Source organism: Ornithorhynchus anatinus, unplaced genomic scaffold (genome assembly GCF_004115215.2).
Source record: "Ornithorhynchus anatinus isolate Pmale09 unplaced genomic scaffold, mOrnAna1.pri.v4 scaffold_224_arrow_ctg1, whole genome shotgun sequence".
NCBI lineage: Eukaryota > Metazoa > Chordata > Mammalia > Monotremata > Ornithorhynchidae > Ornithorhynchus > Ornithorhynchus anatinus.
The window spans coordinates 1,040,493-1,052,107 of NW_024396724.1; the positions used below are offsets into that span (position 1 = coordinate 1,040,493).

Consider the following 11,615-nt stretch of genomic DNA (forward strand, 5'->3'; position numbering starts at 1 on the left):
GGGAAAGAAGGCCACGGTAAACCACTTCTATATTTTTACCAAGAAAACTTTATGGATACACATGCGAGAACAAGGTGAAGATAGGACAGTCTGGAGAAAGTGGGTCCAGGGAGTCGCTATGAATCAGCCTTTTCATGAGGTGGAGAGGCCCAGCAAAGACCCATGAAAATGAGTGGCTAAAATGGATGACAAAGGCCGCAGTAGTTCCCGAGGCAAACACCTCCAAAAGTCACGACACTACAGCTTAGCATTGGCATTGTGTGGCGATCACTTCCAAAGTCAATGGGTCCTGCACACAACAAATGTCTTCATGTACACTTCTCTGTATGGTGTACCCCTCCCCGACAGCTCGCTTGCACTCCGTGCCCTGGTGGGAACACGGCAGGCAGGGATGAGAGAACACAAGTGGCATCGTTGCTGAATTGTACTTTCCAAGGGCTTAGTACAGTGCTCTGCACACAGTAAATGCTCAGTAAACAGTATTGAATGAATGAATTGTACAAACCATTAGTGCTGGAAGCATCTCTTTGCTTGTTATCCCCAGCCAAGAGGAAAATTGTTAGAGGACTCAAATCCCAAGATTCTGCTACCTTGGCAGCCAAAGGCAAACCTAGAGACTTCTAACCCATCTGTGAGGGATCTCAGTAGGCACACCTGGTTATGAAAGCCAGCTGCCCTAACTTGCAAATGAGGTTTTAATGTGGTTTTCCTTAGGAACTGTCAGAAGTCAGTCTCTTTCCATCTTGCTCTTGTTAATTCTCTTTCAGGCTTCCTCTCTTTTTCCCTAGGTTGCTCCAAAGTGAGTTCACGAGAATGAATGCCACTGAGAGTGTCTTTGAGATCTTTATTCTGCTACAGCTCAGCATTGGCATCTCAGAAAATGTATTCCTGTTGCTGCTTACTATCTGCACAGTCTCCACCAGCCACAAGTCCAACTCTTCTGATCTAATTTATGTGCACCTGGCTTGGACAAACAATTTCATCCTTCTCACAAGGGGCATGCCAGGCATCTTCTCTATCTGGGGCTGTGGAATTTCCTGGATGATGCTGGGTGTAAACTCCTTATTTATATTCACCGAGTGGCTCGAAGCCTTGCCATCTGCACGACCTGCCTCCTGAGCATCTTCTAGGCCATTACCATCAGCCCCAGTACCTCCAAGTGGGCAAGAATTAAAGCCAAATTGCCCAGGTGCATTATACCCTGTTTCCTCTCCTTCTGGGCCCTCAGTCTCCTGATAGATGTTTCTGCACCAATATATATTATAGGCCCCCAGAATAGCACCAGGGATCAATATACATTTATGCTGAAGCACTGTTCCTTAGTCAATATCAGTGCAGAAGCTTTATTAATAAATACTTGTGTGATTTCCTTCAGGGACCTTCTCTTCATGGGGCTCATGAGCACGGCCAGTGGCTACATGGTATTTGTCCTGCACAAACACCACCGGCAGGTCCAACACCTTCATGGGTCTGGCTGCTCCCCTAGGGAGATACCCGAAATGTGGGCAGCCAAATGTGTGATCATCCTGATGGTCCCGTACCTTCTTCTTTATGATCTGGAGACAGTCATGCTGACTGCTTTCTTGAACATGAGAAACAAATCTCTGCAGGTGAGAACTAACATAGATCTGTCAATCCCCTTCTCTATAATCAGTCCATTCCTGGTGATTCACAGCAATCGGAGGATGAGAACCTGTGGGAAAGGGAAATCCCAATCCTAAAATGGATTCCACCCTGGCTAGAGAATATTCTCTTCTCCTGAACCATTAGGGAGAACCTAGAGGGCTGAGGACCAAGAGAGGTATGCAACGGCCTATGGATCCGAGCCATGCGATCCCATGGAGCTTCAGTGAAAGTTGTCTCTTGTTCCAGTGATAATAGGATTGGGAATTGTTGGTCAATCATTTGATAGCATTGATTGAGTACCTACTCTATGGAGCTCACTGGACTAGATGCTTGGAAGAGTTCAATAAAGTGGTTAACACAATCCCTGTCCTCAAGGAGCTTAGAATCTAGCAGGATCTAGACATTTTGCTTCAATCTGGCCTCCGTCATGTGTGCCCTCTCTGGGCATCAGTTTACTCTTCTTCGAATGAGATAAGGAAGGGTTTGAGAGATTCTAGTACAGGATGCAGCCTCCACATTTCCCAATCCTAGTCTTCAGGATCACCGTTGTTCCACAGAGACTGAGATCCTTGCAGGGATCTTGGAGTGTATGTATTCGAGGTAGTTGTGGACCAGCAGATGAAGCTCTGCTTGGAATTGATCATGATGCCCCTTGCACAAGTTTGAATCCTGCTGACAACAGTCTCCTGCATCCATCTTGACTTTCTGGACTTGTATTCCCCATGACTCTCTAGGGAGAGCGGGGTTGGGAAGCCTGTGACAGGAGCAGAATAAACTACGGTTTTCCCACTCTTCCTAAATTCCCACTTTCTTACCTTTATCTCTTCAGTTCATGTCCCTCTACTCCTTAAAAATTTTCAATGGACAACCATCCATCTTTGAGTTAAACAAAAACTCTTTACCCTCAGTTTTAAGACACTTAATCAGGTCTCCACTCCTACCTTAATGAACTAATTTCCTACTACAACCCAACCTGAGCACTTCACTTTGCTAATGCCCAACCACTCTCTGTACCTCCTTCTCATCTATTCTATGACCACCTTCTTGCACACGTCCTCCTTCTGGCCTGGAATTCTCTCCTTCTTCATCTCTGACTGCTCTCTCCATCTTCATAGCCCACCGATAATCACATTTCCTCCAGGAGGCCTTCCCTGATTAAGCCCTTATTTCTTCTATTCGCCCTCCTTCTTGCCTCTCTTATGTACCTGGGTTTGTACCTCTTAAGTACATTTATACTCATTGTCGCCCCCCACCAACACTTATGTATGTACCTTTATAGTCTGCCGTTTCCCCATTCTGTAATGTATTTTAACGTCTGTCTCTTTCTGTAGACTGTAAGGTCCTTTTGGGCAGGGACTGTGTCTACCAACTCTGCTGCAGTGTACTCTCCCAAGCATTTAGTACAGTGCTCTGTGCATAGTAAGCACTCAATATCATTTATTGATTAAATTTATTTATTGATTGATTGATTAAATAATCTCTTCAGTGTTACTCATCTCTTCTACTTTTGGGTGCAGTTATATTGGGTTTGGAATTAATTCAAAGGGGAAACAAAAACTATTGGTCTCTCTCTAGAGCTGCAGCCAGAGAGATGTCACCATGTTAGATTCTGAAGGACGATAGGAGGAACAAGAAACCCTACTCTCCCTCTAGACCTGTGGCCAAAGGGATGTTACAGGTCATGGTTCTGAAGGACTCTAGAAAGAAAGAGCAAGAACCACTGCCCCCCTCTAGAAATGTAATCAGACTCGGGACATGGAAGGCCTGGGTGGATGATGTAGTAGTGAGCAAAACTGCTTTCCAAACATTAAACCCACATTCAATTCCCCATGAAGGAGTAAAAACCAATTTTCTTATGGTCTATATTCAGAACTTAAAGTGGATGAAGCTCAGTGCTACCGATGGGGTAGATACTCGATAATTTCAAGAAACACAGTCGTGGTCCCCCACCAGGTTCACAGCCCCAAAGAAGGGGTCAACAGGAATCATCTCCTCTTTTTACAGACGGGGAAACAGAAGCCCTATTAGGTTAAGTGACTTACCCAAAGTCTCCTGGCAGGTCAGAGCAAAGTCATAACTCAAACCCGGGACTCTTGACCCTTAGGCATATACTCTGTCCATTGGGCTGTGCTTTGTGTGCTTCAAGAGCTTTTGGCACTGGGGCATCAAGGACTAGAACTGCTCTGGTATTGTTCTCCAGATTTCATACATGGCACTAGAAAATATCAGTCCAGGTTCTCTGTTGGTACAGTTGGACAGTGTTGGTTTCACTCGTCAACTCTTGCTCATCCTTGTTCAGGATTTTCAACAGTGCTTGACATATAGTAAGTACTTAACAAATGTCATCATTAGTACAATCATTATTGATAATTCTAAAGGTGACTAATGGGTTTATTTGGTTTAAATCCTTGGGAGATTAATTGGGAAAGGCTTCTTGAAGGAGATAGGATTTTAGGAGGGATTTGAAGGTGGAGAGAGCTGGGATCTCTCTGATGTGGGAAACTGACGAGGGAGCGCCAAGCCGGTAGAATAGTTTGCGTCAGGGGAAGGAGATGGCAGTCGAGAGTGAGGCACAGCTAGAAATTTGGCTTGGAAGAATCAGAGTCAGTGAGCTGGGGACTAGTTAAAAGGAGAGCAGAGAAGTAAGAGGAGGACAGACAGTGAAGAGCCCAGTGGGTGATTGTGAGGAACTTTTGTTGAATATGGTAGGAAGTGGGGAGTTAGTGCTGGGACTTGCGGAGAGGAGATTATATGGGGCCAGCATCCTTTCAGAATATTATTCCTCCAATAGTGGGGGAAATCAGCAAGGAGGCTGATGCAATAGCCTGATCGTGATATAACTGGATGGTCACTTTTTGGGTGGAGAGGAAAGGGGTGGATCCCGAAAAACATGTGTAAGAAAGACAAGCAGGGTTTAGGATTTAACAGAGTGCATGTGACATTTGAGAGTGTGGAGTGTGTGTGTGTGTGTGTGTGCTTTATGGTATTTGTTAAGCATAAATTATGTGTCAAGCAATGGTCTAAGTGCTGGGGAAGGTACGGGTCAACTAGGTCGGACATGGCCCTGGCCCTCATGGGGTTCACTGTCTAAGTAGGAGGAAGAACAGATATTTTGTCTTCATTTCACAGTTGAGGAAACTGAAGCCCAGAGAAGTCAAGTGACTTGTCCAAGGTCACCCAGTAGGCATTGAGAAGCAGCATGGCATAGTGGAAAGATCATAGGCCTATGGGTCAGAGGATGTGGGTTCAAATCCTAGCTCCACCACTTCTCAGCTGTGTGATCTTGAGCAAGCCACTTAACTTCTCTGTGTCTCAGTTACCTCATCTGTAAAATGGGGATTAAGACTGTGAACCCCTGGTGGGACAACCCGATTACCTTGTATCTACTCCAGTGCTTAGAACAGTGCTCAGCACATAGTAATTGCTTAAAAAATACCATAATTCTTATTATTATTATTTGGCAGAGCTGATTTTAGAATCCAGGTCCTCTTACTCCCAGGCCCCTATGTGTGTGTAAATATTACAAATATTACTAATAATAACTGTGGTATTTGTTATGCACTTACTGTGTGCTAGACACTGTACTAAATGCTGGGGTAGATACAAGTAATTGGGTTGGACACAGTCTCCATCCCACATTGGACTCACAGTCTTAATCCCCATTTTACAGTTGAGGTAATTGAAGCACAGAGAAGTGATGAGACTTGCTCAAGACAAGTGGCAGAGCCAGGATTAGAACTCAGGTCTTTCTGACTCCCAGGCTCATGCTTTATCCATTAAACAATGCTGCTTCCCTATGTATCAGTGTCTTGATAACCACTCAGCCAGTGTGGTTATGTATATGTTTTCTCAATTGCATTTTCAGTTATTCATTTTGATTACTCTAGTTCTTTTGGATCTGTCTACCCCATTACAGTCGAAGTTAATTAAGTCCATTAATGTGGACTCCAGGAAGGAACAATCAATCAATCATATTAATTTATTTATTCATCTATACTACTGCCTGTCTTCCCCTCTAGATTGCGAACTCATTGTGGGCAGAGAATCTGTCTACCACCTCTGTTGTACTGTCTCTCCCAAGTGCGTAGGTACAGTGCTCTGCAGACAATAAGCGCTCAATAAATATTATATAAGTCCTGAGGAGCTCAGGATCAGGTGAATAAAAGGTAAAAGTCCACATGCAAAGGGGATGCAGCCTGGAGTGGGAGAAGAATAAATGAGGGTGTAGTCATGGAAGGCCTCTTGGAGGTGATGTGCTTTCAATAAGACTATGACGATGGGGAGAGTGACCTTCTGTTGGATAAGAAGGGGGGAGGGAGCAGAAGCAGGATATGCATGAGAGATCAGTGGCGAGATAGTAGAGATTGAGGTACAGTGAGTAGGTTGGTGTTAGAGGAGTGAAGTGTGTGGGCTGGGTCGTATAGGCAATCAGGGTGGTAAGGTGAGAGGGTGATTGAGTGCTTTAAAGCCCTTGGTAAGGATCTTCAGATTTGGGAAATGATACTCTCCAGCTGAAGCAATTAGGTACCACAGTCTGATGGATATTCTCTTAGAGACAGTCGTGGGACAGGAACAATGTCAAGAAGGATATCACTCCCATCATTGATCTTCACATCAGAAATCATGGGTTAGGGGGCTCTGCAGTGTAAACCAGAGATCTATAAGCACTGGATGGTGATGTCACGTCAGAGAGAGCACAGAGAGCAAACCCGCCCCTACCCTCTAGCCCCACAGCAGTCCAGCACAGTCACAGGCAAGAAATGGGCTTTAGTTAGTTATTACGCTCTCATAATATCCCGACTGGATTACTGTGTCAGCCTCCTCTTGGATCTCCCTTCCTCCTGTCTCTCCCCACTTCAGCCTATTCTTCATTCCACTGCCCGGATCATCTTCCTACAGAATCGCTCTGGGCGTGTCATTCCCCTCCTCAAAAATCTGCAGTGGTTGCCTATCAACCTTCTCATGAAACAAAAACTCCTCACTCTTGGCTTCAAAGCTCTCCATCACCTTGCCCGCTCCTTCCTCACTCCCTTCTCTCTTTCTACTGCCCACCCCGTACACTCCGCTCCTCTGCCGCTCACCTCCTCATGATCCCCTGTACACGCCTATCCCGCTGTCGACCCCTGGCCCACATTTTACCGCTGTCCTGGAATGCCCTCCCTCCTCACATCCGCCAAACTAACTCTCTTCCCCTCTTCAAAGTCCTACTGAGAGATCACCTCCTCCAGGAGGCCTTCCCAGACCAAGCCCCCCTTTCCCTCTGCTTCTCCTCCCCTCCCCTTCCTTCCCCACAATCCCCTCTTGCCCCTTCCCCTCCCCTCAACACTTGCTCATTTGTATATATTTATTACCCTATTTATTTCGTTAATGAGGTTTTTATCCCCTTGATTCTTTTTATCTTGATGATGTTGTCTTGTTTTGTTTTGTTCTGTTTTGCTTTGCTGTCTGTCTCCCCCGCTTAGACTGTGAGCCCATCATTGGGCAGGGATTGTCTCTGTTGCTGAATTGTACATTCCAAGCGCTTAGTACAGTGCTCTGCACATAGTAAGTGTCCAATAAATACTACTGAATGAATAGTTCTAACAAAAAATCACTACCCACCTGCTGCATCCCATTAGTAAGAATTCCCCCATTGAGGTCACCCCTATCTGCATCTCTGACAGAAGGCCACAGATCTGTGATGAGAGAGTCACGCTGATTGGGACATGGCATACAGGGGAAAGGTCGGCCACTTCTGTGACCCAGGAAAAATACAGAGGGAAAGAATGGGAGAGGAAGGGAGGAGAAAGAAGGGTAATAATAATAATAATGCTGTTATTTGTTAAGCGCTTACTATGTGCCGAGCACTATTCTAAGTGCTGGGGTAGATACAGGATAATCAGGTTGTCCCACGTGAGGCTCACAGTCTTACCACAGATGAGGTAACTGAGGCACCGAGAAGTGAAGTGACTGGCCCAAAGTCACACAGCTGACAGGTGGTGAAGCTGGAATTGGAACCCATGACCTCTGACTCCTAAACCCAGGATCTTTCCACTGAGCCACGCTGCTTCAGTGAGAGTCAGAGGGAAAGAAGTCATAGGACCTGAATGGGGGAGAAGGAGGAGTGTTATAGAGAACAAGAACTTGGCTCTATAATAATAACAACAGTAATAACAATAATAATAATTGTGGTATTTGTTAAGCACTTACTATGTGGCAGACACTGTTCTAAGTGCTTGGGAAGATACAAGGTAATCAGGTTGGAGACAATCCATATCCCACCTGGGGATCACAGTCTTAATCTCAAATTTACAGTTGAGGTAATTGAGGAAGAGAAGAGTGAAGTGACATGCCCAAGGATACAACAGGTGGGATTAAAACCCAAATCCTTCTCAGGCCCAGGCTCTATCCACTAAGACACATTTCTACTCCAATTTATTTTAATATCTGTCTCTCCCCTAGTTTTAAAGCTCCTTGTGGGCAGAGATGGTCAAAGCCTACTGTTTTGTGTTGTAGTCACCCAAGCTCAGTTCAGTGCTCTGCACACAGTAGGTGCTCAATAATTATGATTGATTGATTGACTGTAGCACTGCTTTGGGATACTTCCACCTCCAACCTAACAGCCAGGGCTGAAGTGGGGGTCTCTGTGGCATGGCAATCTCTGTCTCCTCTACCCCTCTTACTCCTATGGAAGGTGGGAACATTGCTGGGTCAGAGGTGTCCTGGAGAGCAGCTGAGAACGGACAGGAATGAGCCTCTTCCAGGCCATGGTCCCTCCCTGGCCCCCGGTAATCCCCTTACCCCAGGAGACAAGCAGGGAGGGGGAACCATAGTGCTCAGGGAGACGTGTGCTAGGCAGCCTCTTCTTTCTGGCCCAGTCCTCCGGGCCAGTCACCACCTGAGAGCCGAACTAAATTCTAATCTAAAGCTATAGAGATCTTAAGAAAAGGCCAAAACCACACTGACAGAAAGACGGCTTTCTCCTACTCGCTTATCTCCATTGCTCTTGCTGGCTGGGTGGGCAGCTCCTGGGCAACCAGACTCTGACAGGACAGAGCTTACACAGCATTTATTGGTGGTTTTCCTCAACTCTGCCCTCCCTCAAGGAATGATTAGTGTATGTGTGTGTGTGCCTGAATGAGTGAATCGCTGCGCACTAATTTGCTCTGACACTTGGACTGAGGTATCTCTGGAAATGCCCAGATTCCCCTACCTGCTGCCTATCAGTCTGGGGCAAGATGAGCCCAGATCTCTCCTCGCAATTACCCATTGCTAATTGACCATCAGATCCTGATTCAGAGACATGGCAGCATCAGTGCCCTATCCTGCATCCCCAAGGACAACCCAGCTCCCACCCATAGCCCAGCTCTGCCAGGATCCAAGCCTGAATCTTCAGTGTGAGTCTGCCACTCTCACCCTCAGGGTCACACGTGGCTTCAGATGTTCCAGCCCAGAGCTCAGCGCCCTCAGCACCACCAACCACAGCATGTCATAAACCCCATAGCAAGAGAGAGATTGGAAATTGAGATATGGATTTGGAAGCCTTCTGCATAAAAGTGATAGCAGAAATCCAGTGAACAGATAAAATCCCCGGTTGCATTTAGAATGATTAGGTGGGAGGGCCAGGACCCTGGCTTTGTGGGACTCCCCTGGTTATGGATTGATATGTGGAAGGGGAGTCCGTGGTTGACACTGAGGGGAAACAGTATGACCTGATGAATAGAGCACAGGCCTGTGAGACAGAGGATCTGGATTCTAATCCCAGCTCCTCCATTTGTCTGCTGGGTGATCTTGGGCAAGTCACTTCCCTTCTCTGTGCCTCAGTTACCTCCTCTGTAAAATGGGATGAAAACTGTGAGCCTCATGTGGGACATGGACCCATGTTCAACCGGATTACCTTTTATCTACCCCAGTGCTTAGAACAGTGCCTAGCACTTAATAAGCACTTGATAAATGTGATAATAAAAATACTGAGATATGGGGAGAGAGATAGGAAAGAGCACGGGCTTAGTGGAAAGAGCATGGGCTTGGGAGTCAGAGGAGGTGGGTTCCAATCCCAGATCTGCCACTTGTCTGCTGCATGACCTGGGGCAAGCCACTTGCCTTCTTTGTACCTCAGTTACCACATCTGTAAAATGGAGATTAAGGCTCTGAGCCCCATCTGGGACAACCTGGTTACCTTGTATCTACCCAAGTACTTAGAACAGTACTTGGCACATAATAAGTGCTTAACAAATAACATACCTATTATTATTATTATTATTTTTATTATTTTGGGGGAAACCAAGGGTGTCTAGTGATTCCACAAGATCACACAATCAGTCAATCAACCAATGGTACTTATTTTAGCTCTTACTATGTGAAGAACACTATATTAAGCACTTAAGAATATCCAATACAATAGAGGCTGTGGACCTGAGCCCTGCCCACAACGAGTTTACAGTCTATGCGGGAGACAAACTTCAAAATAAATTACCAAAACAGGAAATGGCCGAGTGTTTAAGGATAGTCATAAAGGTTTCATGGGAATATGGGTGGGCTGAGTATCAAGTCGACTTCATTTAGGCACAAGGAAAATTTGAAAAGAATTGACTCAGTTAGACTGGGCCACTGGGGCACCATGAATCTCCTTTTACCAATCACTAGTTCTGTCCAGTGCAGTGCCCAGTTATTGGTACAGTCATTCAACCTATCCCAACTGGATAACTGCATCAACCTCCTTTCTGACCTTCCAACCTCCTGTCTCTCCCCACATCAGTCCATACTTCACTCTGCTGCACCGATTATCTTTCTACAGAAACATTCAGGCCATGTCACCCACATCCTCAAAACTATCCAGGAGTTGCCTATCAACCTCCTTATCAAACAAAAACTTCTCACTATTGGCTTCAGAGGTCTCCATCCCCAAGGACAACCTCCTTCTTACTTCACTTTCCTTCTCACTTCACTTCCCTTCTCTCCTTCTACAGCGCAGCCTGCACACTCCACACTCTGCCGCTAACCTCCTCACTGGGCCTCCATTTTGCCTGTCCCACCGTCAACTCCTGGCACACATCCTACCTCTGGCCTGGAAAATCTCCCTCCTCAAATTCACCAAACAATTACACTTCCCCTCTTCAAAGCCCTACTGAAGATTCATCTCCTCCAAGAGGTCTTCCCAGACTAAGCCCTCCTCTTCCTCAGCTCTCGCTCCATTGTGCATCACCAATTTGCTCCCTTTGCTCAAACCTCTCCCCCCGACAACATTTGTGTACATATGAGCATATGTACTATTCTATTTATTTTTTATGATGCCTGTTTGCTTGTTTTTCTGTGTATATACCTATAATTCTATTTTTTTTTTATATGGATGCCCATTTACTTGTTTCAAAGTCTGCCTCCCCTTTCTAGACTGTAAACCTAAGGTTAACAGGGATTGTCTCTCTTTATTGTTGAACTGTACTTTCCAAGAGCTTAGTACAGTGCTCTGCACACAGTAAGTGCTTAATAAATATGAATGAATGAATGAATGAATGAATGAATGAATGAATGGTAATAGGTTGTGGGGCCTGTTGGAGGATGGAATCGATCAATCAATTGATTGCATTCATTGAATGCTCACTATGTGCAGAACAGGGAGGCTTTCTGATCTAGAACAGTCTATCTAGAATTTAGTTGTGCCCAGAAACTGTACTAAGTTTCTGGGGGAGTACAAAAGAGTACCCTGCCCTCCAAAGTCTTACAATATAGGTATGAGGTCTTCTAACTCTTGTATTTTTCCAACCATTTCCTACAACACTGTACACATTTCTTGTTTTGTCCTATGCTGTCGAGTCATACCGACCCATAGCAATGTCATGAACACATCTCTCCCAGAATCCCACCTCCTTGTGCAATCATTCTGGTAATGGATCCATAGAGTTTTCTTGGTAAAAATATGAAAGTGGTTTACCATTGCCTCTTTCCATGCAGTAAAGTCTACACGCTCGACTCTCTCCCATGCTGCTGCTGCCCAGCACAGGTGAGTTTTG

The 11,615-nt window shown here is 45.6% G+C and overlaps 1 pseudogene; it reads left to right on the forward strand.

Moving 5' to 3' along the window:
- Window positions 814–1,762, forward strand: ORNANAV1R-PS3135 (vomeronasal 1 receptor ornAnaV1R-ps3135 pseudogene; annotated as a pseudogene).